Source organism: Culex pipiens, chromosome 1 (assembly GCF_016801865.2).
Source record: "Culex pipiens pallens isolate TS chromosome 1, TS_CPP_V2, whole genome shotgun sequence".
Lineage (NCBI taxonomy): Eukaryota > Metazoa > Arthropoda > Insecta > Diptera > Culicidae > Culex > Culex pipiens.
Window position 1 is genome coordinate 31493549 of NC_068937.1, and position 22436 is coordinate 31515984.

A 22436-nucleotide genomic window follows, 5' to 3' on the forward strand; every position below is an offset into this window, starting at 1 on the left:
AACAGACAATTACAAAAATTTTGATATATAGACATAAGGGGTTTGCTTATAAACATCACGAGTTATCGCGATTTTACGAAAACAAGTTTTGAAAAAGTTGGTCGTCTTTGTTCATGGCCGTTCATGACAGACATGGACGACGAAACAAAGAGAAACGCAAAAAGTAACTTCTCAAAACTTTTTTTTCGTAAAATCGCGATAACTCGTGATGTTTATAAGCAAACCCCTTATGTCTATATATCAAATTTTTTGTAATTGTCTGCTCTAAAACTTTGTAGAACATTGTTACACTCTAAAAAATAACCCTGCAAAGTTAGAAAAAACACGAAATTTTAAAATGAAATGTTTTGTTCTAAATGAAAAAATGACCCTTCTGGGTCAATGTAGATTCGAAAAGTACATTAAATTTCCCATAAAATGACATGTTCCAAAATTTTTTACAGTCGAGTAACGGAAAATTGGAGAATTTTTAAAACTTTTTTAGTGTTTTTTTCGATGAAAAATACGTTTTTTCGGAATTCTGAGTACGCCATCAAATCGGGCGTCTAATTTTACATAAAAGTCTCTTTGACACCAAATTTCTATCTCATCACCGTTTCAGGCTGCAAATTATTGAAAAACACCTCTTTTTTCGCATGTTCAAAAATGGAAGGGGTCGTACCGCCCCTCCGTCACGAGATATCAAAAAACGGACCTCGGATTCGTGATCAGGGACAAAAGTTACCCCTTAGGACAAAGTTTCACGCAAATCGAAGAGGGGTCGGGGCAACTTTTCCCGATTTCGAGTGAGTTGGTAGAGAATTACCCTATTGTAAGAGATTATTCAAATTACTTCAGTCAAACGTACCCACATATAAAGGCAACCACGAGTTTCCAGTCTATCATTCAACAAAAGCACTATGAAGCTGATATATTGTAAGTTTTTTCTCTACTTAGTTGCCTTAACAAAAATTGTAAGGATATTTTTTCATATTTCAGACCTGTTTCTTCTGCTTGTGGTCGGTGCAACCCAATCGGAGGCCGGAGAAAATGGGACGAGTTTAAAACCACCGTGAAAGGGTGGTTCAAATTCAGGAATGCCAAAGAGAAAGCTAAAGAATTGGTGGAACAGGCTTCCGATGGGCTTGATTTTGATGTTTTGTAAAAAAATGTAAAAAAAGTTGGTTTTACTCCTAAAAATTCTAAATTGTTATTATAAAAAAATTGGTACAATCACAAATGCATTTTAAATTTTCTATAACGTGATTAAAATAAGCCCTCCTTTTCAGTGTAGTCGCGGGATGGTAGATGGACTCACAATCCACAATGTTTGTTTTCAGTGTATTAAAATATACATTTTCATCTACAAACCAAACAAATTTTAGGACATTTGGTTGTTTCAATTCAATTCAATTTATTTTATTAGTAAATAATCAATTTACAATTTCGTAATTCTTATAACCTAATAGAGTTTTGGAGTTCCTTTCAACTATGATTTGTATTATAGTTCATTTTGATGTAATTGGATATTCTAACAATTTGTTAAAGAAAAAGATAGAAATAGAAAAGCTTAAAACTAAATCACAGTATGTTTTGTCTATTCACTTCGATAAACCAATTGGTTGTTTCATTGCCGAAATTTTGCTTCCTTGATTTTTCATAATGTTTTTGAAAGAGCTTATGTTTTAATGCATTTTTTTCCTCATTAAATAGCGTACATTTTGAAAATACTGAAATTTTCATAATTTGCATCGATTTGTATCAAACAAAGCGAATTTTAATTGCATTTTGACTTTTTTAGAGGTTTTTTGTTTTATGCTTTTTTTATTATGTACAAATTACCGTATTAAAAAAAACACTCCAATTTTCATAATCTGCAAGGCGAAATTTTGCATGTATTTTTACTTAATTATAGTTTTTTTGTTACATACTTCAAATTTCACAAAAAACATTTTATGTTATCTGTATTTTGCAATGAAATATGAGTATTTTCGAAAAATACGGCATTTTTAATTTGTTTAGCGTTTTATAAAAGAAGCTTAAGTATCAAGAGAATAGTCATACAAAATTTTACTTTTTTACCCATATTACAAATCTAACGATAACGATAATTGGAATAATAACTCTATCGGCGATAATCTTATCGACGATAACAGACGATAACTCATTATTTTTTAAATCTCTCTTAAATTGGCTTAGTCCATCAATATCATGTTAAATTTTCATTGCATTTGCTTGGATTATATTTTTTGATAATGTTGTAAGTTTCAAAGCATAAATAAAAAAAATCACAAAATACCGTATTTTTTTGAAAGTACTCAAATTTTCATAATTCGCTATATGGGTATCAAACGATTCGAAATTTTGCATGCATCTTCACTGTTTTAGAGATTTTTGAATGAAATACTTGAATTGTCACAAAATACCGTATTTTCTCAAAAATACTCAAATTTCTATAATTCTATAGGTGTCAAACGATTCGAAATGTTGCATGCATTTTTACTGTTGTAGAGATTTTTGAATGAAATACTAAATTATTCATAAAATACCGTATTTTCTCGAAAATACTCCAATTTTCATAATTCGCAATATGGTTGTCAAACGATTCGAAATGTTGCATGGATTTTCAATGTTTTAGATTTTTTTGAATGAAATACTAAAATTTTCACAAAATACCGAATTTTCTCGAAAATACATACTCAAATTTTTACAATTCGCTATATGGGTATCGAACGATTCGAAATTTTCCATGCATTATTTTTAGAGTTTTTTGAATAAAATACTCAAATTTTCACAAAATAGCGTATATTCTCGAAAACGCTCAAATTTTCTAAATTCGTTAACGTTTCCAAATTTTGCTTGCAGAAATATTTTTGAGTTTTTTTTAGTATTTCATATATAAGTTATCGTCCCTTATCGCCTATAAAATTATCGCCGGTAAAATTATCGATAACGATAGATTATGAAAACACGTAGCATTATGCGTGGGACAAACTTCAAATGCGTTTTTCTCAGCTTGCTAAAGTTATGAAAATTTGAGTATTTTCGAAAAATACGGTGTTTGGAGAAAATTTTAGTATTTTCACGGTGTGTTTCCTAGAACAAACTTAGGATTAAAATTTCGTCACATTTTATATTTGGCCCATGAAAGACGGGCTCTTTCCCGGCATTTTGAGGGGTCCGCTGAAAAAAATCATTGAGCAACTTTTTTTTTAATTTTCTTGAATTTTTCATAAGAAAAAGCGCTGAAAATCGATGGATGCATGCATGCATCCATAATTTTTTTTATTAGTATGCCTTAAGAGACTCTAAATAATATATTTGACCTCCAATAAAAAGTTTCCGAACCAAAATTAGCAGATTTCTAGCTTTCTTCGAAATGACCCCAAATCACAATTTATTACGAAATAAAATAACAAAAGAATATTGAGCGATCAATTAAAAGACAAATAAATAAATTATGAAATAAATAGTAATACAACAACTTATTTTTCTTCATGTTGCACAACTATTAATGGAAGAATGCCACACGCTTATTTATATTTCGCAACTAGAAACTAATATTGATCACAATTTATTCCAGAAAGCAAAGCGTGTCGATTGCTGTTGATTCCAGTCACGATAAATTTTTCGCAAAAAAATACTATCCATAAATTATGCTAATCAAACTACTCAAGTCACAAACAGGGAGATATAAAAGCGCCCTTCAGTGCCTTCACTAATCAGTAATCAAAGAGAAAGATGAAGCTCGCCTACTGTAAGTACTTTGTTCTTCAAGTTTCAAATAGTTTTAATTCTCCACCCTTCAAATTACAGACAAACTTTTCGTCCTGTCAATCTTCGCCTGCGTGCTGATGGCATCGGCAAACCCATCTAGAAAGCCAACTCAGCAGCAAAGAATGATGAGTGGAAATCACAAAATTTAAGGGTTTGGCGGGTTACGTCATCGTGTCAATTTTGACACAATGTAAAGTCGTATGATTTTTACCCTGAATAAAACAAATTGGCAGATATTCGAACGTTTTGTATCTTGATAGACTTGTGTGACGTTGCAAGCAGCATCGCTGCGTCCATCACCTGCTGCACTTTGTTGCATGTGAGAATACCTTTTTCGTCCGAAGTTCAGTGCCATTTGACATTCTTCAACCCAGCAGCGCGTTCCGCCTGCTTAGATATTCATCGGCTGATAAAGTTCTCGCGAAAGCGAAAACATGATCCTGCCCGCTTCAAGGAGCAGCAGAACCTCGACGACGATCTTCCTTCCGATAACCGGCATGGAAATGAAGCTCTTCTGACATAATTAGCCCTTGGTTCTGGTCAGCCCTTTTTCGGAACCAACAGAGAGATCTTCGCGATCGCTTGGTCTCCGCAAGAAGGACCGGACCGAACCGAGCTGCTGTAATGGCCCGGGTTGTAATTATGGTAATTAATAAACGTGTTATTGAAGGGCTCGCCACTTTCGCGGCAGTCAAGGACTCGCAAACTTGACGATCAGGTGTCACGGGTAAGGAAATGCGCCGTAATTGGTTGATCGCGGCGCCGCCGCGTAACTCGTCAGAACTTCTTCAAGGTGGTCCCCGGGTTGGGAATATTTCGCGTAGCTTAGTTCGGAGGAGGGAAGGCATTTAAACTTACTTAACGCAATCCTTTCGAGCGGCCTTAGCGCACGAGCTCACCTGAAATGAGATAAAAACAAGAATTCCAATTAATGGAGCTGTTGCACATTCACTCTCTACTGTGTGTGAGTGTTTTAGCTAGAGCAAACGGAACAGAGCTTAATCGATTCATTACATTTATCGAAGCGGCAATCGGCGTTGAGGTGGTGAGAGAAAAAAAGTTCACAGCCTCAAGTGTCAGCGGAGGGGGTTTGTAAGCGACGACCACTATTGAAACAATTGAATTGAATTATCGAAGCCGAATGATTATGGTGCGATTATTGCGCCAACAAGGCATACAGGTGACACCGTTTCATTAAATATACATTGTTCGGGGACATAGACTGAGGAGCAAGACAAGGTAGGAGGATTTCTTGAAGTCCAACGTCAAAGCATTGTTTGGCCTTGTAAGATGTTGCACTTCTCTTGTAGCGTAGTACAGGATTTGCAACATATCGCAAGACGTGCAACGTTGCATGTGTAACCAGAGAATCGGAGCTGTATTTGGGGTCGACTTTTTAAAGACTCAATGCAGGATTCGACAAATTTTGAGAAGCTGGAGTCGGTTTTTATAAATCTCTAGAAATCAAATTTTGCTGATTCCAATTAAAAAAAAACAATAAAAAATAGTTGTGTCAGTGAAAAATAAGTTAAAATAAGTTTAAATTATTCAAATTTAGTCGAAATTAGATAAAATTAGTAAAAATTCAAGTTAAAAATTCGTTTAAAATAGTAAATAATAGTAAAATATTGTTGAAATCTGTAAAAAATAGTTTGAGTTAGTTGAAATTCGACCCATACTTTTTTTTTATTTACCGAATTTTCAACTGCTGAACAGATCGGTAAATTGAAATTACCGAATTCGGTAAACACTTTTAACTTCGGTAATGAAGTTCATTGTTGTTTATCGTACAACCGATATTCGGTAAAATTTTGTTCATGTTGAAGGATGGTTTACCGATTTAAACTTTATCGATTTTCAACTACCGAATTCAGTTGAAACAAATAAGTGTATAGTAAATATGATTGAAACCACATTTTAGTTTTATTTAAGACAAAAAAGTTAAATTAGTATAATTTTGTTAATTTACGAATATTTAGACCCAATGCCACCCCTGATGACGGTAGTAATTATAACTTATGAACAGAGTTTTTTCCTTTAAAGTTTTCTAAAGTAAAGTATATTAAACATTTCGGTAAATTTAGCTGAATTTAAGTTATTGTAGTCAAATTTAGGTAAATTTATTAAAGTTAAGGTCAATTTTGTTAAAATTAGTTAAATTTTGTTCAAGGTTGCAAAAATTATGTATATATATTTTCAAATAAGTTAAAACAAATAAACTTTTGTAAAAAATTAGTAAGGCCGTTGCAAATATTTTTTGAAGTGTATGTCCCTCGACTCTGACCAAAGTCGAGGAGGGAGTGGGAAAAAATAATTATAATCATTGAAATTACCAGCCATGGTTTCAACTTTTAATCAAAAAGTGTTTTAAAATGTCCACCTGTCCAGATGTTTTGCCATCATTTATTTCCAAGATTTCTAAGTATTGACGAAAATTTTATTTTTGCGAGAAAAAAAAGTTTTTCGGTGCTGTACATTGTAATTTCATAAAAGTTTCAAATATTTTTAAACGAACCAAACCTTGCTAAATATGATTATCAATGCAGGAAAAGGCATTTTAGTTTTTTCTCAGTTTATTAGACTTCTATTTCCATTGAAATTTTGATGTTTTTTGAAAAAAATATTTTTTTACCCCCTGATTTTTCGGACCAATTTTGAAGGAGGGGGGGGGGGAGACATAAACTTTGAAAAATATTTGCAACGGCCTAAACATTATTTAAAATTTGTTAACATTAGTAAAAATTATTTTAAAAAAAATCAAATTAGTAAACATTAATAAAAATGGTTAAAGTTAGTAAACATTAGTAAAATGTTGTTAAAATTAGGCAACATAAATTAAATTTAGTTAAATTTGATTAAAATTAATTACCAATAGTTCGATTTAGTCATATTTGCTGAAGATAAGCTTCAATTGGTTGAATTAATTTAAATTAGTTTAAACCAATTAACATTAGTAAAATTCGTAAATAAGTAAAATTTTGTTAAAATGAGGTGGTAATATTAAATAAATTAAGTTGAAATTAGTTTGGAAAGTTTGAAATTAGATTTGATTAGTCAAAATAAGTCAAATTTAGGTTAATTTAGCTAAGTTTAGTTTAAATTTGTCAAACAAATTTGGACTTCTGAAATTTGGAAAAAGCTTAATTTAAAAAAAAGTTAGTTAACTTTGATTAAAATAAACTAACAATAAATTAATTAACAATACCCCGATTTAGTAATAGTTGGTGAATGTTACCTACAATAAGTTGAAATAATTTAATTTTTTTTAAACTTAGTAAAATGAGTAAAATTCATTTAAAAAAAAGTTAAGGTTAATTAACTTAAATTTAGTTAAAAAAATGAAATTAGATTAGATAAGTCAAATTAAGTTTAATTTAGGTTAACTAATTAAGGTAAGCTAAAAATTGTAAAAAAATAGAACTTGTAAAGTTCGGTTAAATATAAATAAAAAAAAAGTTATAACAATAGACATCACACCGTCTTTTCAGACTGAATTTACTAACTAACGGGACAAACACAGAACACCCAGAGGAGATGGGCGGGAATCGAACCCGGGCCCCTTAGCACACATGAGGGATCGGCAGCCGAAGCCGCTAACCACCGCGCCACGGGGTCCGATTAAGGGTATTTGATTAAAATTAACTAATAATAAATTAATTAACAATATTTCTATTTAGTATTCTTTGATAAAGATCAACTTTGATTTAAATGATTTAAAACTATTAAACATAAGTAAAATTCATTTCAAATAATGTAATATTAAGTCAATTATGTTAAAATTGGTCAAAACAGTTTGAAATAAGATAAAGGCCGTTGCAAATATTTTTTAAAGTTTATGTCGCCCCCCCCCCCTCGCTTCAAAATCGGTTCGAAAAGTCAGGGGGCAAAAGTAAATATGTTTTTCAAAAACATCAAAATTTTAAAGGAAATAGAAGTCAAACCAACTGAAAACAATTAGAAATGCATTTTCCTAGGCTTCAATTTTAATATATTTTTATTTTTTTGCCCCCCCCCCCTCGATCCCGATCAGAGTCGAGGGACATAAACTTCAAAAAACATTTACAACGGCCTAAAATATTCAAAATAAGTTTAATTCAGGTAAAGTTAGTTATGTTTAGTAAAAATTTGTCAAGACATTTTTGAATTTGCAAGAAATGGAAAAAAGTAAAATTATATGGTGAAAATAAAATACACTTAGCTGAATTAATTTAAATTAGTTAAAACTATTTGACGTAAGTAAAATTCAGTTCAATGAAGGTATTGAAGTATTAGAGTTAAAATTAATTGATTTTTTTTGAAATAAGTTAAATATTAGCAAAAAAAAAAAAAGAATTTGCAGAATTTGGAAAAAATGCAAAATCGTAAAAAAATTGTAAAATATGATCAAAATAATTTAACAATAGTTCAATTTAGTATTATATGGTGAAGGTTAGACACAATTAGTTGAATTAATTTAAATTAGTTAAAACTTTTTAACATAAGCGAAATTCATTTCAATTAAGGTAATATCAAATTAAGTTAAAATTAGTTGAAATAATTTGAAATTAGATTAAATCAGTCAAATTAGTTACAGTTAATTCAACTTAGTAAAGTAAATTGCTTTTCAATATTTTTTGAGCCTGCACAATACGAAAAAAAAATTATAATAACAAAAAAGTGTAATTCAATTAAAATTAGTTAACACAACATAAATTAAGTCAAATTTTTAGAAAATTAGTTCACATCAGTTTAGTTTTTAATTAGTTAAATTAATTTATAATCGTTAAAACTAGTTACCATTACGATTCCTCTGTGCTTTTTATGCTAATAAGATAGGAAAACCAGCAGCTCAAAGGCATTGATTGCAAATCTCGTAAAAATTTAATAACATGTGGACGAAATTAGTAGAAAATAGGAAAATATTAGTCAAAATAACTTATTTTCTGAAATTAGTATAATTTTGATAAGTTTTAGTAATTTTTTCTCGATTCAGTTAAAATTAATTTAAAATAGTATAATATAGATCAAATGAGTGAAAAAATAATTGAAATGAGTAATACTTAGCAAATAATAGTTAACTTTTGGTTAAAATAACTTGTTATTAGCCTAATTTAGTAAAATTTCGTTAAATTTTGTGAAATTTGGAAAAAATAGTTAAATTTAGTTACGTTTCGTTAAAAATCGTTAGAACTAGGAAAACTAATTAACTCTTAATAAAAAATAATTCAAAATAAATTATCATTCATATTAAAAGTAAAATTTAGATTCATATAGGTATTTTCATGCCGTTGTGATATGCCATTCTACCAAAACTTGTAACTTTAGCTGATCTTCAACTCCACTCTATGACCCGCAAACCTTCCACGAAACGCGGGTGATTCAGGTTCAATGCGCGCAATAATCAGTGGCGCCGCACATTAAATGCAAGAATAACTCGCGGCATTCCCCAGAGAGGGTTGATTTCGCAATTTAAGACACTTTTTATCACCATCAATAGGTTGGAAGTCGAGTGGGCGCCTGGTTGATTGTAACGATATGCTGTGCAGGGCTTGTGCAAAGTTGTGCGAAGGACGCGCGCCTGAAGGTGATCGCGTAGCGCGTCAATAAAATATTCATCTGGGTCGCATTGCATTGCTGGGAAAAGGTAATTTGTTTTCATTAAGTAATAAGGTTTTTGTTGAAAAAGTCAGAAAAATTAAACTTTTACTGATACATAACCTCACCCATATAATTGACAAAAGGGCGCCACAGTTCGCACCTTCGCGGGTGCACTAAGCTTAAACGCGCGCGACTTAAGCCCGGCGTCGCGTTGATCGCGCCGAGATAGCGACAGTGATAAATCAAATCAGCTGGTCTCCGGCTCCAACTCCGTACTCCCCGGAACATTCCCACAGGGCTTTTGGCGCCCGCGGATTATGACGATGCGGCTCTCGGTGCATGATTTATGGCGCTGCCGAGCGGGTAATTAGCATCTGATTTACATAAGTCCGGAGCGGCAGCTCGCAATTTGTCAGCGCGCATTGCTTTCCGAGCAGCGGGTGCAACAATTTTCGACGGCCTGGAATCGATTCATGGTCACATCGACCAGAACCGAGCTTGAACCCCTTTCGGATCTTGTAGCGATCGATCGTGTCGATCTCTTGGAGGAAACCTCCAGGTCCAGAACAATGGAGTCCACCACGAGGTCCATGGTCTCTAGCAGGTCTTATCGAATCTAGCAGATCTCCGAGCACGCCAGTTCATTATAGCGCGCGCGCTTCTCAAAGCGGTATGCAAAAATTATGAATTATTAATATCAGCCTGAATGATTGTTTATTTTTGCAAACTATTTCCCCTTCTCCAAGCGATCGTTCGCCGGCCAGTAGTCCCCGATCCGTTGACAGAGGGATGTCAAAACATTGGCCGGGGACCACTCCTGCTGGTGGCAGCAGTTCACGATTCTGGTTTTGTGAAAAATTTGTTTTCCTACCCGCCCGAGATGTTCGAATCGATTTATTATCATTGAACTAGGTTTGGTCGCGAGCGATCACCAGCGCGCTCGCGCACAGAACTTGTTGGCTGCATAATTTCTGCAAATCCGATGGTGATATGCCGTTGTATGTTAATCTGCCCTAAGGGACGGCCCTTTGCAGATGGACATCGGATAGCGAGTGGGTTGCGGTAGGCTGGTCCAAAAAAATACAAACCGAGGTTGCCGTAATCTGGGAACTTTTTTGTTTGGTTGAAACACCCTAAACACAGTTTAGGAAGGAATATTGCAACTTTCGCTAAAGTACTTCAAACGATGTACAGAAAAAGTTGCCAAAACATAAACTTCACTGATGAAGGCAAAACATTGCAACAATTCAAGTTTTGTCGTAATACCAGATAACGTGTTTAACGACATACCAGATGACTGCAACGTGACAGTACTGTTAAATTGTTGCACGAATGATCTTGTTGCACGGCACGGTTTAGTGGACAAAAGGTCGAATGCCAAAAGTGGGAATGGACAAAATGACAAAACGGTGAAAGTTTAAAAGGTCAATTGTGGAAAAAGTGGAATAATATTCACAAATATTTTTGTGACATGGAATACATGTATTAAAAACTTTACAAAATATTCTGTGATTTTTTCCATTCTTCAATAATGAGCAGTTCTTTCAAATAAATTACATAACTACATTACAAACTATTTTTTCACAGTTTTTCCATTCCATAAAAAACTAAATATATTGTGAGTTATTCTATTCTCTAAAACACGAGAAATTCGTTCTTTTAATAAGAAAAAATCTGACTACTAAAATAATGTTTAAATATCCTATTCTATTTTTAAAAGCAACATATTCTTGATTGTCCTAAAATTTTTGTAAGCTTTGCAATTCTTATAATCATGAGCAGTTCTTTGCAAAAGTCCGGTTTCAAAACTATTTTGTGATTTTTTTCATTCATTAAAATGGAAATGTTCCTCATACTTTTTTTCATAAAAAATCCTGATAGTTATAATATGTTATTTTTCAACATTCAAAAAATAAAAAAAAAACATTCTTGAATATTGCGATATTTTTGTCATTTTTTTGCATTCTTTCGAACATTAGCAGTTTTTGAAAAAAAAAATTTTACTCAAAAAAGAATTGATGTTTTTTTTCATCTTTAAAAAGCTTATTATTCTTGATTGTTGTAATTATTTTAAAAAAAATCACGATGGTTGGAAGATTTTTGAGACTTTTTTTCCATTCCTTCAAACTTAGGCAGTTCCTGAAAAAAAGTCTGACTACTTAAATATTTTTGCGAATTATCTATCCTTCATAATGTTATTTTATTGTGAGTTTTTTTTCATTCTTTTAAACATGAGGAGTTAAAAGGTCATTAGGCCAATGCAAATATTTTTCAAATATTTGTCACAACCTTTCATAATTGTCTAGAAAAATTAGGAGTCCAAATCAAATTTAAAAATTGGATCGAAAATATTGTATGTATGTATGTATGTATTTGAACCCCCGTCTTTGCAGGACTAGGCCATGACCACAGTATATTTCAACTGAGACGGTTCGGTTAGTAACCACCATATATCTCAAGAACCTTTGAAGCGAATACCTTTCTCTGGCTAACGATTTCTTCTGAAATTGTACAGACATAGATCGGTAATGCAGATGACTCGGGCCAGGCAATCCACGACTCCCTCGTCCAGTTCATGAGTATATGAGATGGCCCTGGGCTGTTTTGAGACGGTGTTAGTAGTTATATAATGGTTTGATATGTTATACCTTGTGACATTATTTCGCCACTACGGATCAATTCAGTTCTAAAGCATTAACTCCATGATGGCCGACTGGTTAGCGTTTCAGACCATCAATCCAAAGGTGTGAGTTCGAATCCCACCTGATTCTTAAAGGTTTTTTGTTCATATTCAAAGTTCAATTCCTGATTCCAAATTTCAAGGGAACCGACCGGGATTTGATCCCTGAACCTTCTGCTTTCGAGGCAGAAGCCGCAACCATTAAGCCACGGAGCCGGTATTTAAAAATTGTATCGAAAATATTAATAATAAAAGCTTAAAAAACTTTCGACTTTTTTTCCGCTTTCGACACTCGACCGCTTTTGGCACTCGACATTTTGGCATCCGACCTTTTGTCATACATTCTTTTTTTACGATTTAATAATATCGCGTTTCATTGTTTGGTCTTGATTAACACAAATTAAAGCAGGTAATATAAACAAAAACAAAATTGATATGTTAAGCTAACCATTATTTATAACATACCGAAATTTGATGGACATGGTCCCATTGTGAACCAGTGTCAACAAAAATTGTAAAGTGAATCATGTTGTTTTTGTTGCATCTATTTGGTTTTAGTAATTTTACTCAATTTTAAGCTTTTTTTATTATCTTACAATGTTCTTTGTCATGCTGGTCATGTCTGTAACATAACCAACTACAATTTTTTTTTCAATTATTCCAAGAATATCAATTGCCTTCATTCAATGTTGTCACATATGTTTTACATAGAGCGAAGGCAAATGATATTCTTGGTATTATTGAAAAAAAAAGTGTGAGTGATTATGTTAAAGGCATGACCAGCATGACAATGAACATTGATAGATAATAATAATTAACTTGAAATCTCAATAATACGAACTATGGCAACTCGGTTTAAATAGCAATTTTCATGGTCAGAATCGAAAACCATACAGTATGATACCCATATGTCTAGAGACCATTGATAGGGAGAACTGGTCGATGTGAATTTGAAGCATTTTCTTTTACGCCCAGCAAAATTTGGAAATTTTGCCAAGCTCAAAACATGATTGGCACGTTTTTCCAGCCATCTCTGACCAGTCTCCTTATAATTTTCAGTGTAAAAAAGTGAAGTTTGGGAGCGCTCTTTTATTACGTAACGCAGTTGTGGGTAAAGGGGGGGGGGGGGGGGGTGGAAGGTCGTGTTACGCTGCATACAAAATTTTTATTGGCCAAACTAGTATGAATTGGTCAATGTCAATCTCTCCATCGGAACAGCACTGAGGAAACCTTGGTCGATATTGAAAATTAGTGTGGCTGAGTTCTAGCTTAAAAACTGTCGCACAGCGTGTTGCAACTTCCACGCAACAGTAACTTTTTGCGTTGCAGACCCCTTTTCTAACAAGGAAGAGAAATTCAACCACAAAAATGCAACATATTCTTCAAACATTTTTGTAACGCGCAACACCTTTAGTTTTTTTTATAGATTCACATCGAAAAAAATATCCATTTGGAAAGCAACTGGTGGTTTGTTGCACGACATAGCTTGCTGTTGTCAAACTAAGTTGTAGCGTGACGTTGTGCTTGTTGCGCGATATGAATTTGTTACAAGACGGGGTAATCCAGAAACGCCCCAAAAAACCCCGAACCAGCCTAACCTTTCCAATCCCCACCGGGACACGACGATACCACGCAGCTTACATCATGAAACAAAGTTGTGCGGTGCATTCTTCACGAGATTCCCCGCTCTCCCCCCGCGACCGGACCAGAGTGGACCGCGCCGGAGAAAATTTTAATTTGCCAGATCTGGCCAAGGAACGATCCGCCGGTAATTATTTCGATGTAATGCACCCTGGGTCGGTCGGTCGGCAGAGTTCCCATCGCAACAACGTCTCATGAATATTGAAATTGTTCTTCTTCTCGGTCGGGTAGTAGCATCGGCCCCGGATTGGTATTTGAAGTTCAATTTTAATGGTAATGATCGAACCGGTGATCGGAATGGCTAAAACAACGATCGGTTGGGGCAACCGAGGGCTCTTTCGAAAGGTATTCTAAAACAGTGCCTCCGATCTCTTCGGTGGATCGTGAACTCTGCGCGTTCGAGCTTTTCTCAAGGAATTAATCTCCTGGTGAGGTACCGGTACTAGCGCTATAACTCTAGATCCAATTACTTATCACACTATAAATGTCATAAAATTTAAATCGAAATTCTAATACGATCACCGCTAACGAGTCACCTCGTGGAATGCGCGATAATTACACCGGAGGGGGGTTCACTCATTAAGTAATTAAACCCCGCGCCGATTTGAGCTAGAGACAACCCAGATCAATAGCTGACGCCACCGCGCGCGCAGCTGTCACCTCCGGAAGGTAATACTTCTATTCCGTGGGGCAACAACAACAAAACCCCAAGTGGGGACCCCCAAGTTCAAGGCTTGACGTCGCAAATTTGTGTACGCCGTCCCGTTGACGCCACGGTTGTTGAAATCAGCTTAGAATCCTAGGGTTGCACGTCGTAACTCGGGCAGATCGTACCGCTAGGTCCCGCGTAGGACCAAAATAGGTCCTCTTCGACCGAATACCTCACAACAATGGAAGTTATGAGAGATCGGGCGCGCGCCCTGGCGACTGAATTGATTACCCGAAGTGGCAGCAGCGGTGCGTAGGCGGTCATCCAACCAGTTTTCGCGCGCGCAAAAGTGGTTCCACAGCCGTCCCGAGGCGACAACGCGGCCCTGGTGGCGGCGACGATGAACGTCGAGCTGAGGTCCGAGACTAATGAATGTGTTTACGAGCGCGGTTTTGTGATATAGGGTGCGAGATTTTAATAATTATGTGGTAGATTTAACCAGTTTTGTGATGTTTGTCAAACATTTTGACACGGTAGAACAGTCAAATTGAACCCATTTTTTGAAGAAATGCAAAGATTACAGTATAAAATAGAAGGCAAACTCCAAAATCTCGAAACAAAACTTAATCATCAAAAGAGGACAAAGCCATCTGCATGACAGTTGCGTAGTTCAGTTTAATGCCGTTTGAGCTGCTGGTGGCGTTACTGTTTCGATATAAGTCATTTCGCGATGTCGTCCGCATGTGGTTAGATGTTAACGAAGCGTCATTGATATATGCAGCCGATGATAAGTCTGCCATCTCTGAACTCGGTAGATTTTCTAGAACTTCAGAATAGATCATTGATCTACCCAGTGTAACTCACTGAAGCTAGATATTACACCTTCAAAGTAATTGACTTTCATCTCTGAACTCCACAGAGTTGGTAGATTTCCTAATACAACAACAAAGCAATAACTGTCAAAATCTTATTGTCTTTTGCAAGCAGAACATAACCAAACTTTTCGGCACCCTCAGCAAACGTCAAATGAATACGAACCCGGGAGAAATCCGGAAAAAGATCCGGCAGCAATTTTGTTTGGTTTGACGTTTGCGGAGGGTACCAAAAAAGGTAAACAAATCACTTCGTGCATCAGCCACGGCTACATCACAACTATCATCCACATACAAGGCGAGTGAAGTCAAAATCGAACCAAGTTTTTGGCGCGTAGCGTTTGAAAAGGTCGTATGCGCATCGGTCATAATTTAAAAAAAAAACTTTTTTCAGTTTATTTTTTTCTTTAGAAAGATTTACATTTAATCTCGGACCTGAACTTTGAGATCAGCATTTAATTCCATCGAGCACCTTATGTTGGCATATCACCTTTTTGGTGAACAATTAAAACTAGTTTAAAACATTTTCGACGGAAATTGAGTGAATATTTTAATAGCGCAATTCTGAAGTTTTTTTTAAAGGTCCAATAAACCAAATTTCCAGTTTTTGCTTTCGTGTTGACAGTTGTGGTGGAGTCCGCCGATTACACCGCCGGAGCTACACCGTTCGGCAGGGCGCCCATCTCAGCGGTCGTAACAGGGTGTTTTTGAAACCGGCTTGAGTCAAGGGTATTAAAAACACCCAAAAATGCAAAAACTGAAAATTTGGTTCATTGGACGTTTTAAAAAAAATCCAAAATTTATTTTAAACCAACGCGTTGCAACGGTCAGGAAAAATCAAACGTAATTTATGTTGTTTCGAAGAATTGAATCTATTTCATTTTTAGTTTAGTGTTTTGTGATATTTTGCTTGGATGGTCAAGAAAAACTTTGTACTATTTTGATATTATTATTGTTAAATGTGGAGAAATTTAAGTAATATTTGTAATTATCTCAAATATATATGCAAAAGATAGTAAAAAAAAACATTTTGAAAAATAATTAAGTATGCATTTCATACGACCTTTTCAAAAACCACACGTAAACAATACTGACAGCGCATCTTGCGGTGACATCAGAAAACTGCATGCGTGTCAGATCCTTGGCATCAGCCAAAAACCACGCAATGTATATAGGGGAAATATACCCATTTTAATCACTCTAAGCCGTTCGACCAATTCTCATCACTTTTGCGCTTTTCCGCTATTAAATCAACATTTTCAGATGTATCATCAATGGAGAGTTGCTTGCTCACTCTTATTTGAGCTATTTATTACTTTGGAACAGTCAAAAACACTTTATGAAAACTGTAATTCATGATCAAAGTGCTGATAGGCCGATAATAGAAATAGGCTGAGAAAGGGTATAGTTCCTCTAGATCAGATAAAGTGAAGCGGGGTTTCGAGCTGTCAAAAAATAGTTAGCAAAAAGATCACATTTTTATAGAAATTTGAGAAAAAAGGAAAATTTGAAAAATGTTCGGGGAAATTCCACCGTTTGTTTGTAGGGTTGTTTAGCACACCAAATTGGACCGAAAAATGCTTTTAAGTGTTTTTTTTGTTCGAAAAATTGTCAAAAATTTAACTTTTTCTGAAAATTTTCATATAAAATTTGGTTTTAGTGCTAACTATATTTTGACAGCTGGGAAATCCGTAATACCTTATCTAATGTATATGTTAAACCAATTTTAGACCCCCCTCTTCATACAAATTTTTCCATACAAACCCCCCCTCCCCTTCCCTCCTAAAGTGTTCACGTGGTTTATGGATGGCCCCTTCTCGTGATATAATTAACTTGTTTCTCAAGGCTGTATACCATAGAGTTATCTAAGCCCGCTCTCACGCACACTTGCACACCATTTGTTTTGCTGGCGGGTACAAAATTTAACCTCAATCTTTTTCGTGTACGTATACGCAATACATGCGCACGTAGATAACTCTATAGGCATGAAACATTTTGGTTTGCATTAGTATGAGTGCATCACTCCGTTCCAGAACAGTCAAAACAATAACAAAAGAATACTGAAGCGTGCCACGAAAATCAACACATAAACAAAGTCAGCTTCAGCCATTGAAGATACAGAGTCAGAGGTACCGATGTTGACAATCGCACCACTACACACTCACGTTCTTTGACGTTTGACTTTTTTTACCCCGAAAAAAGACAAGTTGAAGCACGGAATGTAAACAAAAACAAATACTCCGTTTTTTGCCACTTTTTAGTTTGTATCCAGTTAGTTTGACAGAGTTCAACTGAAATGTCAAACGAAACAATCCTAATGTGTTGTTCGACAACAAACGGTGTCAAACCATCTTTTGAACCAGTTTTGACATTCAACATCAAAGGTACACTGAACTCCTTGTGGTTGGTCACTTTTGAGTTTGTACTCCGTTGGTTTGACAAAGTCAAACTGAAATTTCAGTTTTTACACGGATCTCACTCAATCTCTCAAAATAAACGTTTGGTTGTGAGTGTAAGCTCCGTGTAAAGAGGGTGTCAAACTAAAAATAGTTTCCGATTGGTTGACAACAATCGATGTCAAACCATCCGGGTTTCAGAGTACTGTTAAGGGTGCACAGCAACCAAGAAAGTTGTTGTCTTCTGCAACAATCTTATTGTAAAAATAAGCAAACCTTGTTGTAAATTATTTTGGATAAATCAAAAAATTCTATTGATAGTTCCCGTAGTTTTGAAGATACTGAAATGTCCGTAACAAAAATCTTGGTGCAAAAGCTCTTGATGTGTACCGTTAATGGCAAGATCAATGGTGTCAACAAATTAAAACTTGACAAATTCTTATCACTGTTCTGTTGATTTGTAAGGAATGGTCCGCATTACGACCCGTGCATTCATATCTAACTCCAATTAATTTCGCATAATCTGTCAAAAACAGTCGTAAATTGCACAGTCGGCTGTCAAAAGTTAATTAACACTGACTAGTGGCCCACCTTTCTAATATCGATACTTGGACTTCAACCAAGTGCGGGGCCACCTCCAGACCGCAATCACGTGGCGCGCTGCAGCCCTCACCCTCTCGTTCACCACGAGAGAGAGATATGATGAAATGCAAATAAATTACACTCTGTTTTTGTCACCGCAAAAGTTCGATAAACCGGAGCCGACGGTCCGAGCCGATATGGGTCCTTATTAGAGGGAGATCTAGCCCTAATAACCACGGCGGCGGAGTTTGTTGCAGCAGCAGCAGACTGGACAATCGGGGGCCTAAATAAGGCAATAACGTAAGGCACTCCGTGGTCACCCCGATCGGGTGGCCCCGCGAGTGTGTCATTAAGTGCACATTTTTACGACTTTCAGTGGCCATAGTTTGAGCTTTTATTATCAATTCAAATTCGCGGAGTCCGGGCGCACGTGGAGTGGAGGTTCGGGGAGTTCTGCGCGCAGGGAGTCCGAAAACAGAACTGGAAAAGCAAAAGCAGCTGGTGGGTTTGAGCTTTTGACCAGGGTGACCTCTGAGTTCAACGAATCATCGTTGCGGTAAACTGAAGACTGTAGGTCTGGCCGCTTTGACGTTTCTGAAGTACCAATGCAATGGAACCCTATAAATGTCAATTTGCTTTAATCTAGTGGTCACCCTGCTTTGTTGAGCAGTTCCAACTTAAACCCAGTGATAATTTCGAGTTGTTCGAGACCGCGGCGCATTAGAAAGGCCAGCCTGAAGGTATTATCTTTCTAGTACGGTACCGCTGCTGGCTCCACCAGCCTAGTCTTGGGCGTTAGCCCAAGTTGCAACTCGCTCTCACAGCTGGAAGTCCCCGCCGCGTCATCTAAGGAGACCTTCCACCCCCGAACTCCACGACGACGTCCCCCGTCGTGCGGAGAATCGTCGTCACCGTACTCCCTAGCGGTGGTGAACTGGATTTTGGTCTGGCCGGATTGCATAACCTCCTCGTCGCTTGGTGACCAAGCTTTTATTGGCGCGGTACTTTTCCCAACGAGGCTCTCCTCGGGCGCATTAAAGTTATCGCCGCGCGTGGACAAGATCTGCAAAGCCCCGTGCACTTATGATCTAACCTTGGCGAGCGGCTCTAATGAGCCGTCAAGCGAATTATCCGGCGTGACCCGAATTACCGGGGTTGGGCGCTTTCGGGGGACTTTTTGTTACTTGCTTGAACAGCGGTGAAAGTTATGACCAAAACTGATGACATTTCAAGTGGGTACCTTCAGCACGTGGTCCAAGTTGTTAGGAAATCATACTTGAAGTAAAAATAGGTCTCCAAGAAGTTCTTAGTTGATCTCCAACTTCGCAAAACGTGACCTCTAAGAAGTAGCGCCATCCTCTCCTGGAGCGGTTCTTCACTGAACTACGCGACTGTCAAAAATGGGAATGGGCAATTTCGCTGGTCAGTTAGTTTCGACCATCTTCATTAAGATATTTTTGCCTTAAAGATGTCAAAACCAGGGATCTGACAGGCATGCACTTTCCCGAAGTCACCGCCAAAGGCGCTGTCAATGTTGTTTACGTGGGGTTTTTGAAAAGGTTGTATGAAACAAAATAATTAATTTTTATCTTAAAATTAATTAATTTTTAGTTTTAATCATCTTTTGCTTATATATTTAAGTAAATGGCAATGATAACGTACAGATTTCCTCATTTATCATTTATAAGACCGATAAACAAAGTTGTACTAGAACAACACGTAACATTACACTAAAAATTAAATATATTCAGTATCCTTGAAATAAAATTAGCTTGGTAAGATTCTTCCTGACTGTTGGTTTAAATTCAATTACACTTTTAGAATACTCAGTTTATTTAACATTTAAACATAATTCAACCACGAGTTTGATCAACATATTTCGATGATTATTCATTGCATCCTGTTCTAAATCTGAGATTAAATTCAAATCGTTTAAAAAAACTACAATTGCTTCAAGTTACACTCAAACCCCGATGGTTTGACACCAACTGTTGTCAAACGAACGGGGTCACTTTTTAGTTTGACACCCCTTTTACACGGAGTTCACACACACCACCAATCGTTTTTTTTTTGATAGTGTGCGTGAGCGCCGTGTATAAAGTGACAGTTCACTTTTTAGTTTGACTTTGTCAAACCAACGGGGTACAAACTAAAAAATGTCAAACGTAAAAGTGACCAACCACCAGGGGTTGAGTGTATTTGAATATTAATTAAAGTTCAAATCTGAAATTGGTGATTAAAACAAAAAGATTTTATTTTTGCAATTCATGTGCATAAAACATTTTCAAAAACCTCGCTGCAAAAACATGGTTCGATTTTGACTTCACTCGCTTTGTATGTGGATGACAGTCGTGACCATTGTTTTCGACGGGCGGATGGCAACCCTATTCCGACCAAAGCAAACTGACAACAGTCGACATTAGCACGGTTGTCAAATGAGAGCCCACAACAATAGCACTAGCTGTCAAATGGTAGCCCATAACAAATCATTGTTTGGGGTTTTGATTTTAAAATTTTCCGCAATTTAAACGATAAATGCCTGAAAAATACGTGAATTGTGTTGCTAATTATTGGAGATTCCAACCCAGTATTGGCTGAAAATGCATATCGAAAAAAGTGCACGGAAAGGGGATCCATCGCCAAAACGTGATAAAATCCGCTAAAACTAGCGAAAAAAGTCGCTAATTTCTCAGCCTGCAGAAAAATTACCTGGAATCGTTATTTTTTTTCGCTGGTTTGGAAGTCAGTCAAATTTGATAGAAACAGCGAAAACATTTACTTGTTTAGTGAAAATTTTCGCTGCTTGGGGGATAAGTTTCGCTAGAATCAGCGATTAGTTCTGCTGGTTCATGAGAAGCTTCCAGATTCCATAATCAACCAGGAGATTCTTCTGCTCGATTCGGGAGACAATGCGCTGGTCCAGTGGGTTTTTTCGCTGGTTCAGCGCATTTTGGCACTGGATCAGCGTTTTGTTTCGCTGACGTCTGGATTTTTTTCCGGCGGCAGTAGCTCGTGTCAAAATAAACCAGAAAATTGTTCTGCTGGTTTTGGGAGAAACTGTTATCATTGCAAGCGTTTTTTTTTTTTTTTTGCAGATTTCGTAACACATGTCATGTTTGCAAATAAATTCCCCCTTCATGGTATTTGTTTACTTACGCGTTGGATTTGTTGATTTGATAAACCGGCACTGTGAGAACATGAAATTTCAAGTGATTGGTCGATTTCACTGCACTCTACCACCTCACTACCCAAATTTTGCTTTTTATTTTCACTTAGTTTCAAAAGCTTGTTGAGTTCCATCAATCAACTCGGAGATGAAAATGACAACTGTCATTTCTGCAGCTACCTCTTACAGTAGAATTTCTGCCACAGTAGTGGAGATCTACGCTGTAAACAGCGAAAAGTTTCGCTAGAATTTCCGCTGTCAAATATGTTTGCCAGTAATTAGCGAGAGCAAACCAGCAGAACTATGTTGCTGGATTTGATTTTGCTCAGCCGCTGGTCTCAGCGAAAAATTTCGCTAGTTTAGTGAAATTTTTCGCAAATATCGGCAAAATCAAACCAGGAAAATCCTTCTGCTGATTTGGCGATGGATCCCCTTTCCGTGTGATTTTTTTGTTTACCTTTTTTGTTTTTTTCTTTCTTTTTGTCGATCAAACACTGCGCTCGTACACTGAGAATAGGTTTTACACATTTTCAGTTTACTTTTACACTTTTGCATGGCACTTTTGAGTTAACCAGGATAACACACTTCGTCAGTGTTTGTTTTCTGAACTTCCAAGATGGCGACTTCTCGCTACCCCCTGGTTTTCGAGCACGTGGTGTGTCAGAACAGCTGTCAATCAGTGTAATGATTTGATAGCGGCGTTGACTGTCAGCGATTCTTCGTTTGGGTGTAGAAATGCACTCCAAATGTAGCACGTTGTTCCACTATTGATTTCAGCTTACTCCCTTCCAAAAAAACTCGGTCACGAAACGGATGTCCGAGCACTCAAAACTTAAGAACCTGCCCCTTCTGACACTTCATTCTCCCGTCCGTTTCGTGCTTTCCGGCAGTTTCGAAACTCCTGACCCAGCATGTGGTAATTCCGTTTAATTCGATAATGTCCGCGACCACTCATCAGGTTGCTCGAGGAATCATGATTGATTACCCCGAGGAAGGTCCTCCGTCAACGCGAGCTTCTTCAACTCGACGTTCTACGCCGTACTTTAGCAGTCGCAATCGCGGGGTTATTAAACATTTTAATTCCCCAGAAACCGGCCTTCAGCGGCGCGCCGCAGCT

General features: G+C 36.5%; 1 protein-coding gene and 1 long non-coding RNA gene across 8 annotated transcripts in view; one reads left to right on the forward strand and one right to left on the reverse strand.

Annotated features, from left to right (window-relative positions):
• The window catches only part of LOC120419629 (cadherin-86C), a 238083-nt gene that overhangs the window by 114905 nt on the left and 100742 nt on the right, over positions 1–22436 (reverse strand). Inside the window, exon 1 of one of the 7 annotated variants that reach the window (XM_052706828.1) lies at positions 4615–4720. The exons of the other annotated variants lie outside the window; for them this stretch is intronic. The gene's annotated coding sequence lies outside the window, so the exon portion shown is untranslated. Of the gene's footprint in view, positions 1–4614; positions 4721–22436 lie in introns of those variants that run through there. 7 annotated transcript variants of the gene reach the window in all.
• LOC120419633 (uncharacterized) lies at positions 3510–3992 on the forward strand. Its single transcript, XR_005605757.2, has 2 exons — positions 3510–3736; positions 3796–3992. It is a non-coding gene; the product is annotated as an uncharacterized LOC120419633 (long non-coding RNA).